Genomic DNA, 23956 nt, shown 5'->3' on the forward strand with positions numbered 1-23956 from the left:
CAATCTCTCTCAAACCACTTCAGAATATGAGGTTTAAAACTGAGATTGTGTCTGTCTTCCCAGACCCAGTATTTCATCAGTATATCTCCCAATATGGAAACTCCCTCCCCTAATAGAGATCAACAACTCATCTGTAAAGTATAAGGCTTAGATAGTTGCCAGGGGGCATCAGAAGATTAAGTCACACACAAGCAAGTGTCAAAGGCAAAACTTGAACCCAGATCTTGATTCAAGGCAGGCCTCCTAACACACTGTCTCTTAAGACAGAAACTGAAATAGGAAGTATTTTTTAATAGTCTGATTTACTCAACTAAAATCAAGAACTAATTACATAGGAATTCAATTTAGTAGCATTATCTTGGTCTCTCTGTCCTATGGTGTGTGCTTGTTGAGAGATTATGTAAACATACCAGTATGCAGCATACATATCAGCTTGGGTGTGGAGTACCTGGGCCCAGAGGAGCTGATGTTGGTGGGGTTTTTTAATGATACCTCTCCCCCACCCGTGCCCCTACATATACACTTAGGATGATGGTCCATGCTGACAGCTCCATTTGGGGGTGTCCTAAATGAATGAATAAGTCAAAAGCTATTGTGCAGGTTGAAAGCTGCCCTAGTTTCAGTCTCACACTCCATATGTTGCAAGAGTCTTCTGCAGCACTGAATTTTTTTGAGGTTTTTTTTTAACATACTTAAAGGATTTCCCTATCTTGTGTCTGTTAGTTGCAATTTCCTAATTCTCAACTAATAGACTCCTATTTGGGAAATTCATTGAGGATCAACTGGAGAAACCTAAAGATGTACCTGTTCTATATTATTATTAATAGTGACCTACAAGCATTTAGGTTTGCAAAGTACTCAGCAATACCTGAGTTCAAATCCTGCCTCAGACACTCCCTAGATGGATGACCCTGGGCAGAGAAATTCATTTAAACTTTCTGATCTTTATGAGGTCAAGAGGACATGACTTGCTCGGAGTCACACAGGCAGCACTTTGTTAGAGGTAGTATTTGAACCTAGGTCTCCCTGACTCCAAGTCCAATTCCTACTCAGCCGCTAAAGGGATCTCCAGGTCTGATCCCTCTAGTCAATGAACTCTAGGGACTTCCTATTACCTCTAGGATCAAACATATAATCCTCTGTGGGGCAGAGCCAAGATAGCGGCTGGAAAGCAGGGACTGGCGTGAGCTCCCCGCCGAGTCCCTCCAAAAACCTATAAAAAGTGGCTCTGAACCAATTCTAAAACTGCAGAACCCACAAAATAGCAGAGGGAAGCAGGGCTCCAGCCCAGGACAGCCCGGATGGTCTCTGGGTAAGGTCTATCCTGCACGGAGCCGGAAGTGGAGCGGAGCGGAGCAGAGCAGAGCCCAGCGTGGGCAGCACGGACCAACCAGACCAGGAGCCAGGCGGAGAGTGCCCTAGCGCCCTGAATCAGTGAGCTGCAGCAGTTACCAGACTTCTCAACCCACAAACACCAAAGACAACAGAGAAGGTTAGTGGGAAAAGCTGCTGGGGACAGAGTGAAAAAAGGAGTTCTTGGGTTCAGCCACGCCCCGCCCTCCCCAGCAGCGGAGGTGGGGCAGCTACAGAACTACAGCTGCAGTTGCTTCTGGCCCCAGGCCCACCTGATGGGAGGAATTAAGTGGTGGATCAGAGCAGGAGTGAAGAGCCTGCTGAAGATCTAAGTCCAGTCCAGGTTGGGGGTTCTTGGGGAAGGAGGAGTGCTGGTGTGGCAGAGCTGGCACATCCCCCCAAGCTTGGAACATAGTTCTCTTAACTCTACAAGCAGTCATACCCCGCTGAAAAACTCAAGGCTCAAGTTAATTGGCTGAGAATATGGCCAGGAAGCGAAAACGCACCCAGATTCAGTCTCAGACTTTGGAAGCTTTCTTTGGTGACAAAGAAGACCAAAACATACAGACAGAAGAAGTCAACAAAATCAAAGAGCCTACAACAAAAGCCTCCAAGAAAAACATGAACTGGTCCCAGGCCATGGAAGAGCTCAAAAAGGATTTAGAAAAGCAAGTTAGAGAAGTAGAGGAAAAATTGGGAAGAGAAATGAGAAGGATGCGAGAAAACCATGAAAAACAAGTCAACGACTTGCTAAAAGAGACCCAAAAAATATTGAAAAATATACTGAAGAAAACAACACCTTAAAAATAGACTAACTCAAATGGCAAAAGAGCTCCAAAAAGCCAATGAGGAGAAGAATGCCTTGAAAGGCAGAATTACCCAAATGGAAAAGGAGGTCCAAAAGACCACTGAAGAAAATACTATCTTAAAAATTAGATCGGAGCAAGTGGAAACTAGTGACTTTGTGAGAAATCAAGATATTATAAAACAGAACCAAAGGAAAGAAAAAGTGGAAGACAATGTGAAATATCTCATTGGGAAAACCACTGACTTGGAAAATAGATCCAGGAGAGATAATTTAAAAATTATTGGACTACCTGAAAGCCATGGTCAAAAAAAAGAGCCTAGATATCATCTTTCAAGAAATTATCAAGGAGAACTGCCTGATATTCTAGAGCTACAGGGCAAAATAGAAATTGAAAGAATCCACCGATCGCCTCCTCAAATAGATCCCAAAAAGAAATCTCCTAGGAATATTGTTGCCAAATTCCAGAGCTCCGAGATCAAGGAGAAAATACTGCAAGCAGCCAGAAAGAAACAATTTGAGTATTGTGGAAACATAATCAGAATAATCCAAGATCTAGAAGCTTCTACATTAAGAGATCGAAGGGCTTAGAATACGATATTCCAGAGGTCAATGGAGCTAGGATTAAAACCTAGAATCACCTACCCAGCAAAACTGAGTATCATGCTCCAAGGCAAAATATGGATTTTCAATAAAATAGAGGACTTTCAAGCTTTCTCAGTGAAAAGACCAGAGCTGAATAGAAAATTTGACTTTCAAACACAAGAATCAAGAGAAGCATGAAAAGGTAATCAAGAAAAAGGACAAGAAAAAGAAATCGCAAGGCACATACTAAAGTTGAACTGTTTTGTTTACATTCCTACATGGAAAGATGATGTGTATGATTCATGAGACCTCAGTATTAGGGTAGCTGAAGGGAATATGCATATATATATATGTTTATGTATATATATGTATATGTGAGTGTGTATGTATGTATATATGTATGTGTATATGGAGAGAGAGAGAGAGAGAGAGAGAGAGAGAGAGAGAGAGAGAGAGAGTGGGCACAGGGTGAGTTGAAGATGAAGGGAAGATATCTAAAAGAAATAAAATCAAATTAAGGGATGAGAGAGGAATATATTGAGAGAGAGAGATAGGGAGAGATAGAATAGGGTAAATTATCTCACATAAAAGTGGCAAGAAAAAGCAGTTCTGTAGGAAGAGAAGAGAAGGCAGGTGAGTGGGGAATAAATGAATCTTGCTCTCATCAGATTTGGCCTGAGGAGGGAATACCATACATACACAGTTGTGTATCTTACCCCACAGGAAAGAAGAGGGAGGAAGAAAAAAAAATAAAAGGGGGGGATGATGGAGGGGAGGGCAGATGGGGGTGGAGGTAATCAAAGGCAAACACTTTCGAAAGGGGACAGGGTCAAGGGAGAAAATTCAATAAAGGGGGATAGGTTAGGAAGGAGCGAAATATAGTTAGTCTTTCACAACATGAGTATTGTGGAAGGGTTATACATATTGATACTCATGTAGCCTATGTTGAATTGTTTGACTTCTTAGGGAGGGTGGGTGGGAAGGGAAGAGGGGAGAGAATTTGGAACTCAAAGTTTTAAAAACAGATGTTCAAAAACAAAAAAAAGTTTTTGCATGCAACTAGAAAATAAGATACACAGGCAATGGGGCATAGAAATTTATCTTGCCCTACAAGAAAGGAAGGGAAAAGGGGATGGGAGGGGAGTGGGGTGATAGAAGGGAGGGCTGACTGGGAAACAGGGCAACCAGAATATATGCCATCTTGGAGTGGGGGAGGGTAGAAATGGGGAGAAAATTTGTAATTCAAACTATTGTGAAAATCAATGCTGAAAACTAAATATATTAAATAAAAAAACATATAATCCTCTGGCTTTTAGAGCGCTTCATAACCTGGTCTACTTTTCCAGTCTTCTTATACACAATTTCCCCTGCCTTCTACCCCATGTACTCTGTGATCTAGTGACACTTGACTATTCCTCACGCAAGACATTCTATCTCCTGACTCTGGGCAATTCCATGCCTGGAAGTCTCACCCTCCTAATCTTGAAGCATCCATAGCTTCATTCAACTCTCAGCTAAAGTCTTACCTTCTGCACAAAGCTTTCCCCAGCCTTCCTCCATCTTTGTACCTTCCCTCTGAGATTATCTCCAATTTATATTGTATATAGTTTGCACATAGTTATTTGCATGTCATCTCTCAGATTAGACAGTGAACTCCTTGAGGGCAGGGATTGTTTGTTTTTGCCTTTCATTGTATCCCCAGAACTCAGCACAGCGCCTGGCACACAGTGCTTAATAAATACTTGTTGAAAGGACCCATGATGAAAAATGCTACCCACTTCCAGAGAGAACTGATGAAATCTAATTGCAAATTGAAGCATACTTTTTTGCTTTCTTTATTTTTCTTATGTGTGTGTTTTCTTTTGCAACAGGGCTAATATGAAAATATGTTTTGCATGACTTTACATTTATAATAGATATCACATTGCTTGCCTTCTCAAGGAGTGAGATAGATGTGGGAGGGAAGGGGAGAATTTGGAACTCAAAATTTTAAAAAATGAATGTTAAAAATTTTTAAATATAAATGGGAAATATTTAACAAAACAAATAAAATATATTTTAAAACATAAATGCTTGTTGACTTTACTTGACTTTCTCCACTGGGTTACACAGGAAGATACATGTGGAAGAAAAGGTTTGATAAGGGTATGCTAGGCTGCAGACAGGCTCTGATACTCAGAGGAACCTTCTCTGTGATGGATCAAAATCAGCTTTACTTACAGCTAATGTTTTGGAAGGCAGAGGCAGAATTAATGCTTTTTAGAAACTAGAATATTTGTTGGAACAAATGCCTGAGCCCTCCAGGAAATGGTGGACACTAGAACCTAGCAGTGTCTGTGCCTGGATGAGTCACAGACTTTTCAGGGAACAAAACAGATTTACCTTTAATCAGTGAAGGCTCAGCAGCTCACAGGACACCTTGTGAATTGAGCACAGAACCAGAAACCATGTACTATGAATCCTGGCCTTAGCTAACCTTCTGCCTAAGGCTATATTTATATGAAACCAACCCAGCTGACTGAAAGGGGGGAAAATCAGCCAAAATGTTTTTATATACTGGAAAGATTTGTAATGTAAAAGAAAGGGCATTGGATTTAGAGTCAGAATTCTGGGCCTCCGTTTTCTTATCGATAGAATGAAAGGGCTAGATTTCCTTAAGGTTCCTATCAGCTCTAGGTCCTACGAACTCTAAGTAAAATAGCTTCTTCTTGATGTTATTTTTGAGTTGTGTCTGACTTTTCATGACCCCATTTGAGGTTTTCTTGGCAAAGATACTGGAGAGGTTTGCCATTTCCTTCTCCAGATCATTTTACAGATAAGGAAACAGAGGCAAACAGGGTTAAGTGACTTGCCCAGGGTCACAAAGCTGCTAAGTGAGGCCAAAATTGAATTCAGGTCTCCCTGACTCTAGGCTCAGCCCTCTATCCATTTCACCACCTAGCTGCCCACTGTAAGATGGCTGCTGAACTCTAAGTCAGTGGTATAAAATTCAAATAGAAATGGGACCACTAAGTAGCAGGTAAGGATCCCTGTGGGCAGCATATTAATTTAGACTATCACCAATTGACATTATCTGTATTTTATCAGATTTTACTTATTTTGTTAAATATCTCCCAATTACATTTTAATCTGGCTCAGGGCCCTGAAGGCCTGTGTTTGACACCTCTGCTCTAAATAAAATATCAGCACCCTGGTTAGCCAGCACCTGGGCAGTCAATCAGCTAGCATTAATTAGGCACCTAGTATGTGCCAGGCACTACGCTGAATGCTGGGGATACAAAGAAAGGCAACAGATAGTCCGTGCTCTCAAGAATCTTACCAGAACCTTCAAGTGAGTGACATCTTAATCAACCAAGAAGTCACAGGCAAAGATGATGGGAAATATCAATGACCAAAAGACCTCAGGATCTGCATTAAACATCTGATTTCTAAACCAGCCAGAGCACGTGTTCCCAACTAACAGATGGGGATCCACCAGTAGGTCTCAAAGACCACCAGATACCTTTCCAATCTGGTTGCCATGCCCGGCTTTGTCACCCTTAACTCCATGGTTTGCCAGGATTGTTGAGGGGTAATAAAACAGCCACCTCTTCCTCCCTAACTCACTGATGTCGCCTCCCTTCTTTTAGCTTCCCCTGGCAATATCAAGGCTCCTAGCCAAAGAAAAACAGCACCTCTTCATAAAAAAGGTCAAATCCCCCAAGCAGTCACAGGAAAAAAAATTATTAAAAAGTGACTTTAAAAGAGAGGTGAGGAACCTAGATTTGTAGACTTTTCCAGTTGATTTCAAATAAAATAAAATCTATTCATTTAAATGTCATTTGCCAAGGACTGTTGAAGCTTTCTGTCTCTGTTCTCAACCCACAGAAAACATAGATTTTGTCTGTGGGAAATAATTGATTCAACTTCCAGTATAATAGTACATATGTATATGTTGTAACCCAAGTCCCACTTCCCCAAACCCACCCAGCTTCACTCAATGCTTCACCAGGACAGAGACTGTTTTCGCTCTTATCTCTGTATTCTCAGCACCTAACACACAGCTGGCACTTTAATGAATTGTTTAATAACTGAGCTTTTGGCTTTTTCAAGGTGTTTGCACAGCCATTACCTCATTGAGTCACCTCCATTGAAAGTACTACTATGCCCATTTTACAGATGAAAAGATAAAGATCCAGGGAAGTTAAATGACTAACCCAAGGATCCCTGCAGTCTGCATAGACATTTATAAAACCACATATTTATAAATTTCTTTTTTATTAATTTTTATTAATATATCAACACATTAAAATCAGAGAGGATGTACATTTTAATCTGGTTTGGGTTTCGCTCAGTAGTGTTGTGGGCCATATGCATCCAGGTTGCATGTTGGGCATATCTATTCTACATTATATCTAAGGCCCTTTCTAAATCAAAATCCTAAACAACCTTTCGGAATGCAACCTGCACATAAGTTAGAGAAAGCCTACAATGATGATGAGTTAGCTCACTGCTACCAGCAAAGAATATGGCATCTACAAAGAAAACTACTTTTTATCTCCCTTCAGAGTAGGGGAAAAGGATTACATAAATTTATATTCTTGCTCTGGTCCAGGGTTGCTCTGTAGGGGCCCTGCCCCTGAGCACAATTTCAACTGTGCAGCTCTGAAATGAGTTTTGGCTAGGGTCAGGAGAAATGCTCAATGACTTCTAAAGAGGCCCACCCTCATCTCTGTGATTGTATGATAAGGCTACCCCTTTTGAGGAACTTAGCTTTCGAAAGGCAGACCAATAGAGGGAAAGGTATAGTCCACATGCTATGTTTGTTTACTCCCCATCTCCCTTTTTTTTTCTTTTTCCTTTATCATTTCATTTGGGGAGGGGAGAGACAAGAAAAAAATCAATGAGAGGGGAGAAAGAGGAGGAAAAAAAAACACTTCCAAAAAGTGCCATTCACTAATGATAAAAACTTTTAGAAATGGAAAAATCAAGAAGGTTTTGCCAGAAAACATGCTGAGTTTTCTTTTCTGGCATAAGAAATCTGTTGTAATTCAGAGGCTCCTCTCTCTATGCAGCCAGCTTCCTGAAAGGGAGGCTGACTGAAAAAAGAAAAGGAATGAGAGAAGAAAAGACAAAGGGACAAATGTGAAAACCTCAACCATTATCGTAATTATAAATTAGACCCCTTTGCCAGAGAATCTCCTAAATAAGTTTCTCCCATCTATGCTTTTGTCTACAACCTCAAGGTTTGCTAAGAGGACTCTTCTGTCTGGTGTCAACTATGAGGGGCAAAGCATAAAGGAAGAAGTCACTGGGCACAAAAATCTCTGCTTAGAAAGGACAATTTCATCAGAGGCTGCAGCAGAGGCATTGCACAGTCCCACCCAACTTACTCCAGTGTACCTCAATTCCCTCATTTCCATAATTGTATGGCATTGGTACAGAAGAAGGACTAAGAAACAGAAGGAACTTTGACACAAACAATCCATCCACCAGGCTACACTACCAGGGCTTAGTAATTTTTTCTTCACAATTATTTTTTAGTTATTGGAATGATTGGAATCAGTTCTCCCCTTTATGCCCAAAAGGAAAACTTCCCAGTACAGAAAGTAGGAGACCTTCCCTCTATTTCTATTCCTTATTGTTATTTTCTCTGGTTCACTTGAGTGTAAGCTGGGAGAAATACCTAGGCCATTACCTAGAATCTCCCTATCATCTTGTGGTCTGACTCTTGCTGCATTTGTCTTATGTGAGGAGGAGAGGGAGGGGGAAATCAATCAAGAGCATTCCCCATTCAACCTAAAAGTTTGCTTGGGATGTAATGAGTTTACAAGACTATTATCGTGGAGTCATGTCCGACTCTTCATGACCCCATTTGGGATTTTCTTGGCAGAGATACTGGAGTGGTTTGCCATTTCTTTTTCCAGCTCATTTTACAGATGAAGAAACTGAGACAAAGAGGGTTAAGGGACTTGCTTAGGATCTAAGCTGCTAAGTGTCTGAGGTCACATTTGAACTCAGGTCCTCCTGACTCCAAGCTCAGTACTCTATTTGCTGTGCCACCTAGCTGCCTCCTTACAGGACTTATTTATTAAATCTCCCTACAGAGGTTCGACCAACCAACTCATTGACATCATGACATGGACATGACTGAACACCACCACCACCATCATCACAATATTCTCTTCCTGGTTTCAAGCCAACATGTGAAGACTGTGAAGACTTGGTGAACTTTCTTCCAGCCATGAGTGACTGAGGAGTTGGTGCTGTGCATTAAATGAAGTTTTCTAATTGGCTTTAGAGCTGGAAGGACTAATGAGTGAGTCAGAAATGAGTTTGTTTACAAAACTATCAGTGCTTCCTCTTCCCTCTTAGAGCCTCTATTCCCTGGCTTCCAGTGAGGAATTGAGTCTGGGTGAACAAGGTGAAGAAGCCTGGTCAGTGGCCTCTGCTGCCTTATCTCTCCTAGCAGCCACCTCAAGTCCATGATCAAATGGCAGCTCTGTTTCTTCTGTCTTATGTTTATTCTTTCCTAATTATAGGTGAATGGGTATCTTGAGACAGAGTGAGCCAGGGTAAGACCCTGTGAGCTTTGAAATGTCAGAGGAGCCATCAGAAATCCAGTAACTAGAAATAGTAATTGAGTCTGCCCACAGCTTCGACAGCAGCAGAGTCTCCTGGAAAACCACATCTGAGAAGCAACCAGCCCAGCAGTGAATCAGTGTGACAACCAAAGACACCCTACCATGCAAGCAGGGTAGCCATTTGTCCCCCAAGTCAATAAACTAAATGAAGACTCCAAGAAGTCAGAAAAAGGACTCTTGGGCCCAAAGGCACCCCTTGGTCCCATGTGTTCCCTACATGTGTACCCTTATACTTCAAATTTGAACATGTGTACCCTTATACTTCAAATTTGAACCAACTCTCCCCAGGAGCCAAGTAGGTATAGAGCGGAGAAGAGGCCTTGGTTTGGGGTCTTGTTTTTGTAACTTCCATCCTTTGTTATACCATCTCAGTAAAAATCATGTGACTTGATTATTTGAAACTGTGAATTAATATCAACTGGTTAATTGATATGGGGAGATATTGATTGGTTAATGAATATTGGGGAGGAACATACTAGGTGGAGAATCATAAGCATAGTATTAAAAATCCCAACCCCTAAGAGTTTCCCCAAGGGGATAATTAGTCAGCTTCACTCTGAGGAGCCAACCTTCCAGTGAGAGTGGGAGTCAGGAGGTAGCTTGGGAAGGAGGTGCTACAAATGGACACAGAAATTCATTGAGCGACATTCTGACAAGGAAGGGGTTGCCTTCCTAGAAAACCCAAAGTGTGCTTCTCTTGGGGGAATTTGAGCCCTCAGAGGGACATAGTAAGTTAAAATGGGGAATAACTGGGATGTTGCTTGTCTTGCAACCTTGAAGTATATATACTTTCAGGAGGGAGTCCAAACCATAGAGTGGTGCTATGAGCCTGGGGTGAGGGTAAAGACCCTACGGAAATGAGTAGCACACCAGAAAGGAAGGAAAATTATATTGATAGCTTTGGGTATATTGTACGTATTTTGTGCTTTTTGCATTTTGTATTTGTTCCTTTAAGTTTTAGGCAGTTTCTGCAGGGTAAAATAAAATCTGTCCTTTATTTCAGAACTGCATCTAATACCGTGAGTTCTTGTACAGGAACTGCGGATCCCTTTTACCTACAACAAGCTACATTCTGAGATTTCTTAGAATAAACTTTGGAAGCAATAGAGGCCAAAGAGATGAAGGCTTTTTTATGGTAACCCTAAGATCAGACCCCATCTACATGAGCCCAGACCATGACCAGGAGACATAGGTTATATTTAAAATGGCAGAATCTTAAGCATTAGAAAGAACTTTATGCCAAGAAGTAAAAGCATAGTCCCTATCCACAAATTGGTTACAATTTGCCTGGATAGACAAGAAAGTCATATAAAGTTAGGTGACAATAAAAAGATTTAAGTGCCAGTTCAACTAAACCAGAAGATATGTCATAAAGGCAGCACATGATTTCTCACCAAATAAATTATACAGATAGTAATTGTGGCAGAAATTCCAAGGAGAGATTGAGCACTTGAAGGTGAGATTATCAAGGAAGACTTGACAAAGCAGCTAGAATGTGAGCTGAACCTTGAAGGCTAGCTAGAGGAAGAGCATGAAGGAAGACCCTAGACAAGAAAACACAAGGCTATCATTGAAGACAGGGGCCTGAGCATTTAGATCACAAAACAACAAAGACAATAAGAGGGATCAAGTACAGCTCATATTCTGCACTTGTTGACCATGATGCTTCACCCAGGAAAAGCTGATCACCTGAAATCTCCTCATCATGATATTTAACTCAGCTTTGACTTCTCAATACCTCCCAGCTCCCTCATCCTCCTCTCCCCTCTGATTAGAGGGTTGGAGGGTGGAGCACTAGACTCCTCCCAAAGCTTTCCTTTATAGAGGTCAGGATCAGGATCAGGACTTTGCAGCTCATTCTCCATCTTCCATCTGCAGCTCTGCTTGGTTTGAACCCCGATGTATATGATACCTCCTTGCTTGGTACCACCCTAGTGCCCCACCCCTTTCCAGCTTTCTTTTATCTCTTATCTTCCTCCATTAGATTGTAAGCTTCTGGAGGGCAGGAACTGTCTTTTTCTTATTTGTATCTCTAATGCTTAGCACAGTCTCTGCCAGATAGTAAGAACTTAATAAATGTTTATTGAATTGATTCCAAGGAAAAGCACCTAGGACTTCCTTTCTTTCAGGGGTGGTAGTTAACCATGAATTTACCTGAAGTCTGGCTTCAGCAATGGAGAGCTATTGATAATATAGGTTGACCAATGTTATTCTACAGCAAAAATGTGAAATACAAGGATGAGTAAAAGAAAAACTTGGAAAGAATCCCTAATTAAGTGATGGTGGTGGGGAGGGGGATGGGAAGAAGGTTACTTCCTCACACAAAAGTTTTATATAACCCTCAGCAGCATCCTTTACTTCAACCAAGAGTATTCTTCACCTTTCTGTGTATGTTTCCAAGGGAATAGACATAGAAGTATCATTTATCCTATCTAGCTGAGAAGTTGGAAGCAAGCAGCATGGAGATCAGGGCCAAGAAGAAACCAGGGAAATCCTCAAGTGATGAAATGAGTATTCTCAGACTCAATTGCCGTCTGCATGTCTGAAATTTCTAACAGATGCCTTCCTCTCCCCACCAAGAGTATGCTTCCTCCAAAGGCATTTTCACTATCAAAAGCATGGTCAAGGAATAATGAATAGACCTGTTTGGTTAGAGTGGAGAGGTTGTGTTGAAAATAATAGGAAAGGTAAGCTAGAGACAGATTGTCCAGAGAATCATTGTTCTCCAAGTCCCCAAAAGGTCAGAACTGCCTTCGACTCTTCTTTCTAATTGGATCTCTGACATTCAGTTCATCACAGTCCTATATAGATCATTCTTCCTTTACATAGATTATTCTTTCTTTGTAATGTCATTTATGTTCATTTGAAATATGATTTTCACTTATTTTTTTCTTTGGAATTTCTATTGCCACCATCTTGGACCGGGTAGTTATCTCATGGTAAAGACTGCTTCTTTATATCCAGTCTATCCCTCCTCACAGGCATACTGCTCATCAAAGCCAGATGCTTTGTCTTTAAAATAAATAAACTTTGATCATGTTGTTCTATTGTTCAAATACCTTTTGTGGTACAACCCTCGACTTCTCACTCATATTAAGAGGCAGATAGATGGTGGTACAGTGGATAGAGCACTGTACCTAGAGTCAGGAAGATGGGAGTTTATGTCTGACCTTAAATACAGAATACTTGATTTGGCTCTTAAAGTCCTTCATAACCTAATCCCTTCCTACCTTTCCATTCTTCCTATGAGTTATTCCACCCCTTCCTCTCATCTCTGTCAAGTACTCTGTGATCCAATGACACTGGCCTTCTTGCTGTTCCTCACACAGGATGCTTCATCTCCTGACTCCAGGCATTTTTACTAGATATTCCCAATGCCTGGAATTATCTCCCTCCTGACTTCCCATCTTCTACAAGAAGCCTTTCCTAGCCTTCCTTAATCTTAGTGCTTTTCCTCCGAGATTACCTCCAATTTATCCTGCATATCTTGTCTGTATTTGTTGCTTACCTGTTGTCTCCCTCGTTGGCTTGTGAGCACTTTGCGGTCAGGGACTGGGTTTTTTGTTTTTGTTTTTTGTTTTTGCCTTTTTTTGTAACCCCAGTGCTTAACACCATGCTTGGCAGGTAGGTGCTTAATAAATGCTTGCTGATTTGATTGAATTTGTTGATAAATGCGTTTGTTAATAAATGCTTGTTGAGTCATACAGAATCAAAAGTCCATTATAAAGTAGCCCCTAGCTTTACAATTTAATGGTAGACATATCTACCATTCTAACAGACTAATTACCACTGCTCTATGAAAATGCCTTAGATAGTTCTATTTCCACACCATTCTTTCTTAAAATGCCCTCTTCAAATCTCTCTGCCTGTCTAAATCTGACCTATCCTTCACGTCCCAGTTAAAGTTCCATTTTTTCAACAAAGCCTGTTTTGTCCACAATGATCATTTTCTCCTCTGAATTCCTATAGCACTTATCTATACTACTCTTTTTTTTCCTTTCCTTCTATCCCCAGTGCTGACTTAGCACACTTCGTGGCACATATTAAGTGTTTAATAAATGCTGGTTTGTTGTTGATTGACTCACTTGAAATAGCCTCATGTGCTGCTGCTTCTCCTTTCTCACTTCACTCTGCCCAGAAGCCAGGTAGTCCCACCCATGTATTTTCACCTGCTGGGCCCAGGTTAGCCACAGTAAGATTGACTCCAGTGGACCTAAAGGCAGAGGGGCTATCTCTGTTTGAATACCCTCCTTGGCATTGGAGCCTTAAATCTATTTGCTTTCATCTGATTCCCTTTCCCCCCTGCAGCTTCACCGATTCCTTCCTGATGCCTTGAGATTTCTTCCCCTTTCATGGTTCTGTCCTCTGGGTTTATTCTCTGACCTGATTTTGTTGCTGATGCTGTGTGGGGCTAATCAAAGGCTCAGACTAGTTTATTCCTATCAGTCCGAGGGGCAAAGCTTTGCAGGCGTGGTAGATCCTAATTGCAGAAGGAGTACCTGGCTAACCTTACTGAAGAACCAGCAAGCTCTTAAGTCTTAAGAGCAGTCCTCCTTTCATGCTGACAAAGACAAATGGAACTTAAGCAAATCCACAATCTTATAGAGTAGCCACAGGAGGGAATAAACCTAGTTCTTGGTGTTCCAAAATTTTCCTCCAGATCTCTGCCATTTTCTCCAAAGGATATTTAAAAGGAAATTCAGGATTTGGGTGAAAGGTTTTGGGAATTCTTGGGGTTATAACTGCTTTTCTCTCGGCATTCCTTTTCAGTAGTCTGCTTGACATTAGGCTCTAATTTAACATGTTCTGGGCATGTGTCTACTGAAAAGAGAGATTAATTTCTAATTAGCAGCATACAAGGGAAGCTTCCAACCTTTCAGATTAACCCTAATGTATAATTGCTTATGTTGTGAAAAGACTCTCCAAGACTCCCAATGGCTCAATCCCAGCTTTAGTCCCATCATTGCTGCTAGATATGTAGAGATTTTAACTTTTTGTTGTACAATTTGTACAACCTTGTGCCAACCAATTTTCTAGACTTGTTACATATTTTTACTACTCCCTTTCACCCATTCTATGGTCCAACCCAAACAACATTTAATCTACCTTATTTTTGCAGGCTTTACCCAGTTGCCTGCAATGCACTCCCTCCTCAACACTGCCTCTGAGAATCCCTAGCCTCCTGAAGCTCAGTTCAAACACCACCTCCTGTAGGAAATTCATACTAGAGTTTCACCCCAAACTGCTGCAATCATCCAAATTTGAAAGTACTTCAAATGTGGCAGGAACACCTGAGTTCTCCCTCTAGTATCTATTGGCTTTATGACCCTAGGCAAGTTATAGAAAATCTCAGTGCTCTAGGGGTTTTTCAACTTTTTATATCATGGACCCCTTTGGCAGGGAGGTGGGACCTATAGACCCCTTCTCAAAATAATATTTCAAATGCATAAAATATATGGGATTACAAAAGAAACTGATTACATTGAAATACGGTCTTAAATTTTTTAATCTCAGAGAGGCTAAAAACCACTGCTCTAAAATTATGAATTGCAGAATTTCTTTATCTTGGAGTTCCCTAAAAATGAAATTATATTCCTGGTCCCTCTCCCTATACCTTATATGTGCCTGTATGTGTACGTGATGCATATTCTATGATAGAATGTTAGCACCTTGAGAGCAGGGATGGTTATGTTTTTGTCTTTGTTTCTCCAGCTCCCAGCACAGTGTCTGATACAGAACTGTTGTTTAACAAATGCTGTGGAGGAGTCCATGTGGTGGGGATTGCATCAGACAGAGCTAGCTGCAGGTGCTCATAAGGATCAGGCTCTCATTAGCCAGTCCTCCATCGTACTTGATTGATTGATTCTTCACTAGATTGGCTTTGAGGGGCAACCAACAGAACTGATAATAATTCATTTCTCCTACTCCTCCCACATTTCCCCTATTGCGGGTAGAAAGAAGCATGCTCTACTATTCATTTGCTTGTTATTTGGCTGTTGCTACTTTTAGAAAATCTCTTCCAAAATGAAGCAAAGCATATCACCAGTCTGATGTATAAATTCTGCACTTTGCATGTGGGAGAGCTCAGGCAACCTAAATTCAACACTGCTCTCCACCCTACACTCTCAACCTCCAAAGCAGAGGTGTTTCCCTCTACTCCCTGCACATCCCCTGCCTGCATTCTCTGGGCTGGCTGGGTGCCAGCCATGCTGTCTCAGACAATTCCCCAGGTGATGCATCAGTTCTAAGCTGTGCAGAAACCAGGGAAAGCCCACGGCAACAAAATTGGGTAGTGAGTAAGGGCTCCAGAGATGGCAGAAGTAAGAAGCTAGCGAGCAAGGGCTAGAGAAAATCATTCAAACACAACATGCAGATTGAGATACAATTTTCGGACATAGCCAATTTGGGAATTTGGCTTGATTGTACATTTTGGTAACATTTGTATTTTTCTTTTCTTTTTTTCCCCAAAAGAAGAAATATGGGGAAAGTGGGAGGTAGAGAAAATGGTTATTTTTGTTCGCTGAAAAAAAAACAACAGAATTTTGTGAAAGAAAAAAAGAAAATTACCCAAACAAATCCTCCTAGTTCCTCCCTTATTGTCTCTTCCAATTCATATCTTTCCATACCCCATTCTGGATCCACATAATATAATGAGAGCCAAGACAGCTTTTAGGTTTGTCAAGCACCTCTCGTTCGTTACGTCACTTGATTCTCATAACAGCCCTGTGAAGCAGGTACTATTATTAATGTCATTTTCTAGATAAAGAAACTGAAGCAAAACGGTGATTTGCCCAAGGTCAGAACTGGCATGTGGGATAGAGAATGAATTCCTGATTTCCACTGGTACTCCGTTAGGTCTACCACCTGGTTTCCCCACTAGTCTAGCTTGCCTATAAGTATGGTAAACATAGGTACAAGATTTTAAATGTACCCTTGGGCACATGAACACACACACACACACTCACACACACACACACACACACACACACTCACACTTCTCTATTCTCTATCCTACCTGTTAGATATCTCCAACCGGATTTTCCCTCAACATTTCAAATTCAATGTGTCCAAAAAAATCAAACCCACCCACTGTCCAAACTTCCCATTATGCTATCTCCTACCTCCCCTGCCTTGAATAGACTGTCCTCTTGCCTGCATGCAGTCCCTCCTCACCTCAGCCTCTTAACATACCTACCTTCTTTCAAGGCTCAGCTCATAGGGACACCTCCTCTCGCAACCTTTTCCAAGGGAAGGAAGGAAGGGAGGGAGGAAGGAATCTATGTAAAAACAAAATCATTTCATGGTTATATTTTACAAGGAGAGCTAGCACTGATTTCTACCCTCAAGGACCATTCCACTAACATTTAATAGACCCCTGAGACATATGCAGATTCAATTCCTCTCCCAGCTGATGCTCAAAGATCCTTTTGGTAAACTGTCCACCAGGGAAGCCCATGCCATTGAAACAAACATTTTTTCTCTTCCCCTATAGATACCTTCATCAACAAAGAGCCACTGTCTGCAGAAAAAGGTGCTAGCGACCCAAGATGTCAGTCTCTGCATACATTATTTTAATTATCATGGAAATGAAAGCTATGGGACTCAAGGCCAGAAGCGCTTCATACAGAGTGCCTTGTACAAGTATAAGTCACCATAGATGTTTGTTGAATTGAATCGGACTGAAGCCAAGGCAATATGTAAAATCTTCCTAAGCTCTCCTGGAGATATGCTTATGTAGCATGGGGCCCAGGTGTTATACAGCAGCAGTGAGACCTAGCCATGTGTGAAATGATCCACTTCATTAATACTTTATTAATCAATTTTTCCCCATCATAAGCGCTGGGCTAACAGGACTAAGGGCTTTAGGAGGATGGAAAAAAAGGAACAGCTTTAACCCATTAAAAAAAATTACATCTGCCTCCATCAAGGCTAAATCCTGATGTGGCCAGGATTATTTGTGTCCCAGATCTCTTACCACCTACTGAGTTTTCTTCTCCTTCTTTAGGTTAAATCCCGGGATCTGGCTTCATGTGGCTTTCATTTATGTTTCATTTGTCACTTAACACAGCAAGATTGTTTCTAAAAGGACAAAAATCCCAGCAGATGTATTCATTCTAGAATGATTCCTAGATATACACCAGCCAGCTCATTAGCCCAAGGTAACCACAGGGGTTTGATTTTTTTTTTAAGTTGGGAGCACAAAGCAGGATTAGGAGGGCCTTAGTTAAAGAAGAGCTATTTTGCAATGGTCACAGCTCTTACCGTCATGAAAAAGGGCCATGCTTCGTTAACAGGTATACTTTAGAGGGAGGTTTGTTTTCTGTTTTGTTTTGAACAAGGAGAACATCAAGCAGGAAAGAAAGTGGTTGGATCAGTTACATTTTGTTCTAAAACCAAAGCAAAAAGTATAGTCAAGCCAGAAAGAACAGCAAAACCATGGCTCAGACCTCTGGAATAGTCTTATTTGATTACCCATTTACTGCAGTTCAGATTAGGAAGGGATTAGCCCAGGAGGTCTGGCAGATGGAAATCACTATTATGATACCCCATGTGGGGATCCAGGGTGAGTGGTAAAGTGACCACCTGTCCCTGTTTCTAAGGGTCTGTCTCTATTAAGAAGCATGAAGTTACTTCTTTGGGGGAGCCCCTTCCAGAGACGAAGGCAAGCTATAAACTCCTACTTGTTTCGCATCTTGGTGTTTCTCAGGGTCCCATTGATCTCCTAGAGAACAGGACTGGTTCTTGGCCTTTCTTTGTATCCTTAGCTCTTATCCTAATGTCTGGAATAATGTAGGTACTTATTAAATATACCTTGACTAGACTTGCCTTCATGTTCCTTAAGATATTGGGGTCCTTCTCAACCTACTTTCCCACCCCTTCATCCCAGTTGCCATACAATGATTTGAGTGACTTTGAGATTTTCCATACTGTTTTAAGAATCCTTAGTGTAATAGAGTAGGCAGGATATTAGTTATTTCAATAGCAACTCCAATTGCCGGGTAGTTTCCTGAGCCAGTCTAAAACAACCCTGCAAAGCAGACAGAGCAAGTATTTATTTTGTTTGGTTTGAGTTCAGACCCAAGCAACAAAGACCCCCATTCCTTCCTGTTCCTTCCAGTCTGTGAGGCATAACTAATATTGGACTTGGCTGATACATAACTCCTCATGGCAAAGCATGGAGGAAGGGAAGGAGTAAAATCCCTCTCTCAACAGATAGGCAACTAATGTAATTTATAGTCTTAGAAAGTTGCCTTCATCAACACAGAGCCATTGGTTTGAAAAGGAAGTCAACTTAAGCTGATGTCAGTCTCTGAACATTATTTTAATTGTAATAGAAATGAAAGCTATGGGACTCAAAGACAGAAATGCTCTATATAGAATTCTGTGTACAAGTGTGTGCCACCATAGATGTATACTGAATTTAACTGAAGCCTGAGGCATTTAGAGGTTAAGTGATTTATTCAGGATCACACAGAAAAATGTGTCAAGTGGGACTTAAGCCAAGGTCTTCTTGACTTTTAATGGGCCAGAAGCAAAACTCCTTCCTGACTTCTAAGAGGCACACTATATCAAGGGATCAGATCAGAGAGGTTAAGAGATTTGCCCATTATCACACAACTAAGTGTTAGAATCAGGATTAGAATCTAGGCCTATTGACTCCAAGTCCAATGCTCTTTCACCCCACTGCCTTTCAGTTTTGAACTTTCATTATTGTGAGCTCTTCCTCCACTCAAGCAGATTGTGAGCCTTAGCAAAGGTTCCCTCCCCTTCCCTAAATGGCACATAGATCTATCCCCAGAAGGTTGGAGGCCATTCTTTTATTTAGCTCCCCTTGGAATATAGGGGCTGCTTAGTTTGGATTCCTGCCCATGACTAGTACTGATCTTTGACTCTAAAGAAAGGCAGATTGAAATCGGTACCAGCCTGGACACTCAACTCAGTTCTCCTTTTCTCAGGCAGTAGGGTCACTTCTGGTCCCATTTACTTTAGTAGTGAGGGGCATCAGGCTTGGTTGCTCTATCCTTCCAGTGAAGGACCTTGGGTAAACCTTGAACACACAGGAAGAATGGTACCATAAATAATGCAATCAATAATAAATAAGCTTTTTAGCTTTTCTGTGCTCCAAATCCCTTTTCCATCCAGCAGGGTAATAATGCTGATCTTACACGGATGTTTTAGGAACTATTTGATTCCAGACTGGAAAGCATTTTCAAAGCACAAAATGTTATAGAAACCATCAATATCCAAACAAATACCAATTGTCTAGCTTGGTGACCATAGCCCTCCCATCTATGGGTGAAACCAGCCTTTCTCCCATGGACATATACATTTTTCTACTTTCTCCTCCCACCTCTTCTGCTCTCCAGGAGCTAACAGCACAGAGGATCAAAACTTCACAGCTGAAAAAAAAAAAACTCGTCATTCGCTTCCTCTGCAGACAGCTGCCAGACTATTCCAAACGACGTGCCAACAGCATTGCTGAAAGAAAGCTAAAGCAGAGCCGTGCCAGTGGAGATCAATGAAGACCCCTTGGCACACAGGCTACACTGCAGAGAATGGGGGCCCCCTGTAGTTCCTGGATCACCACCAGTTTCCTCCACAGATGCTTAGGAGAAGCCTCTTTAAAACATGAACGGGTTTACCTTCCCCCAGCAACACAGAAAGACAAAGAGAATTAACCCTAGTAGGCCCCCATTTGATTATCCTTGTTATCACATCTTAGCTTCTGACTGATTCTAAATGATCACCCTTGCTATAAACAATGCCCCTTTGTGGAGCAGACATGCCTGTTCCCCAGAGATATATAAGCCACAAGGGGTTGTCAGGGGGCTTGGTCATCTGAATCTGAAGCGATTTCCCTGAATTTTAAGAGAAATTCATTTGAGTCATAAGAGATTCTAGCTCTCTCTGTCTCCCTCTGGAAAACAATATTACTGGCTGGTGTGAGGCAGTCAGGGAGTGGGAGTCCAGGGATAGAGCTTATTCCTGGTATGATTTACCCAATGCATTAGGCAAATAATTGTTGTATGTGAGTGGCACCTGATGCAACCTGATCTGTTATCAATGGCATGGATTTCAAGGGGGTGAGGGAGGATAATTTTTTATTATTAATAATTTAGAGTAAGCATTTCATGTGAGTGCTTCAAACCACCAACATCATTCTTTAATTTCTATAAATCATTGCCAGAAAGTTGAGTTTCTGGGTAATCAAAGAGGCTTTCCATCTAGCACCTTTATGTGAAGCTTTTATGTGTTCCCCACATTGGGATTGTTCTTCCTCCCAACTTCTGGCTCTTAGTATTCCTGGCTTCCTTTAAAACTCAGATCAAGGGCCACTTCTTCTACCTCCTCCCATTCCCAGCTTCTAGAACCTTCCTCTCTCACGTTACCTTCCGTTTATTCTATATTCACCTTGTATGATTCCTGTCTTATATATGCTGTCTCCACCATTAGAACCTAAAGTCCTTGAGGAAAGGGACTGTTTTTGCTTTTTTCTGTGTATCCCCAGGGCCTGGCACACAGTAAGTGCTTAATAAGTGTTCATTGATTGACTGATAACCTTCAGTCTGAAGGAATGCCCCTAATTAATAATTCATGAAGCATTTTATAAATGTAGCATGTATGCTCTGACCTTTTCTCTCAGAGACAGGCTGATATATATTCCCCCTTAGAGTTCCAAGGGATAACCCTGAAGGATGAGGCTGTATCTTATCTATATCATTGGATTGAGAACCGACTGGCTGTGTTTCCTCCATTGTTAGGGGCTAGTGATTAGAATTTAGAGAGAAAGCTTTGGCAAATCTAGACAGCATGCCAAAAAGCAGAGACATCACCTTGCCAATGAAGGTTCATATAGTCAAAGCTATCGTTTTTCCAGTAGCAATGTATGGCTGTGAGAACTGGACTATAAGGAAAGCTGAGCAACACAGAATTAATATTTTCTAACTGTGGTGCTAAAGAAGACTTTCGAAAGTCCCTTGGACAGCAAGGAGATCAAATCAGTCAATACTTAAAGAAATTGATTCAGACTATTCACTGAAAGGTCAAATACTGAAGCTAAAGCTTAAATACTTTGACTACATGAGAAGACAGGATTCATTGGAAAAGATCCTGATATTGGGAAAGATTGAAGGCAAAAGGAGAAGGGGAAGGCAGAGGATGAGATGGATAGACAGTGTCATGGAAGCAACGAACATGAGCTTGGACAGACTTGTGGAGACAGTGGAGGATAGAAGGGCATAGTGTGCTATGATCCATGGGGTCACAAAGAGTCAGACACACCTAAACAAGGAAACAACAAAGTGATAGAATCCTAGCTCTATTTAACTACTTAACATCCGGTAAATTTTACAAAGGGATATTTACTTCACAAATATGGCAAGAATAAATGTACAAATACTTTCTCCTTACTTCCAGGGCATATTCTTCTATAGGGGAGGGGAGTGATATAAGCTCAAAACTTAGCTCATTGGTCTCACCAGTGGAGAAATCACATCAACCAAACAAACTGATGGGGTCTGTGCATGGGCCAAAATCCTTATTACATAAATTTTACTTTCCTCCCTGCTCTAAAGACCCATAATGATATGAGTAATTTGTAAGGAGCAGACTAGAGAGATATGAGTAATTTGAGATATGATATGAGTAATTTGTAAAGAGCAGACTAGAGAGTCCTCATTTTTCCACTTCTCCCTAGAGATGCAGTTTTGTGGAGTCAAAGTCAGCTATTCCTTGGAAAACCCAATGGAACTGCTTCAATTCTGCTTCTGTCTCAAATTCAATAACACATGGAGCCAGGATCTCCAAATACCTTCTGTCTACTTTGCATGTATCATATACGTACCTAGTTGTTTACATATTGTTTCCAGCATTAGGCTGTGAGCTCCTTGAAAGCAGGGACTTTTTGACTTTCTTTGTATCCCCAGCACTTTGTACGGTGGCTGGCACATAGAGTTCATAAGAAGTGCTTGATGACTGAGTAATCTTGTCCAATAGTTCCTGAAAGGAGATACCCCAAGAACTGGTGAAGAAGTTGGGGGGCAGGGTGTGCTGGTAAAGGTCTAACAACCAGCTGTCCAGAAATAATGTATGCACAACATTTTAAAATTTGATCTGTAGGGGCAGCTAGGTGGAACAGTGAGTAGAGCACCAGCCCTGGAGTCAGGAGTACCTGAGCTCAAATCTGGCCTCAGACACTTGACACACTTACTAGCTATGTGACCTTGGGCAAATCACTTAACCCCAATTGCCCTGTCTTCCTCCCTGCAAAAAAAAAAAACTCACAAACAAAAAAAACAAATAAATTTGATCTGCCTTATTAACATTTTCTCCATCACTTTCTTTAGTCTAGAGTGACAATCAACAAAACAAGAAATCAAACCCTCTTTTGTAATGTTTTCTGATTTCCAAGGTTGAAATGCTCACACTAAAAATTTAACAATCGGCTTTCCTTGGTTCTAACACACCATTAACTTGGATGACAAATACTTCATCTTTCTCCCACCTCCCCACACCCTCGCCAACCATTGGTAAATATTGTCCACGCCTTTGCAGAGGTTGCTGACAAGCTTGGGGAGGCAGGAGTAGTGAATAGATTAGACTAGGCAATGAAGAATGAGGGAGAGGGAGTAACAATAGGGCTGGGGCTAGGGAAAGGGCCCAAAGTGATAGAAATAAAAGAAAGAAGAAAAAGGAATTCAAAAAGGAAAGGGGATGAAATTAAGGGAGTGAAGAGAGAAAGGAGGGGAAATCCTATTTACCACATAGGAAGCCTATTTATCACAGGGACCCAGATGTCTTGGGTATCCCACTCCTGAATAAATCCTGGGCTTCTGACACCCTGTCCCTACCCTAGTACCAAACAGGAGTCAGATCTGTGGTTATACCCAGCCTTAAAATAGTATTGTAATGCCTGTGTTATACTCCCCTCCACCCCCAATCACCACCACCCAAGCTATAGCTTCTTCCTACCCCCTAGTTCCTGCCCATGGCTACTACTTAAAGCACAGGAGTGAAGAGGCATATCAATGAGATATGGAGAGGCTCCAATCAGTAAAATAAATGCTAGTACTAAAAGGAATCATTAGGAATTAAAAATTCCTGGAAAAAAATTTTTTTGCTTTGTTCTCCTTACACATCTAAGCACAGTAAGATTAAACCAGTTCCTCTCAGACAACTCTTCTCCCAAAGAACAAAGCTAAACCAACTTGATAGGTTGTGAATGTTATATGGCCTATCACTTCCTAATAGGGTGTAAACTGAAGGCATTTAAAGGTTCTAAAATAAATTCCTACAAACACGAATTTGGTATTTTAGATAATCAGCATAAAACCTTCAGCATGCTGGGGGAGAATAAACCTTTCTTTTTAAAACTAAACTTTGAAGTTGTTTACAGATCAAAGAACTATCTGAGAGACAGAATTGAAATGGTATAGAACCACAGTTACTTGGCAATAAACTTCTGAAGAGCTCATCACAATATAAGAGCACAGTGTCAACAGATTTCCACCACTCAGGTCCACTGAAGTATGTGATGGGTCAAAAACCGCTTAACTGAGACTAAAACAGACTCATATCAGAGCCTTGGTAG

Source organism: Trichosurus vulpecula, chromosome 2 (assembly GCF_011100635.1).
Source record: "Trichosurus vulpecula isolate mTriVul1 chromosome 2, mTriVul1.pri, whole genome shotgun sequence".
Lineage (NCBI taxonomy): Eukaryota > Metazoa > Chordata > Mammalia > Diprotodontia > Phalangeridae > Trichosurus > Trichosurus vulpecula.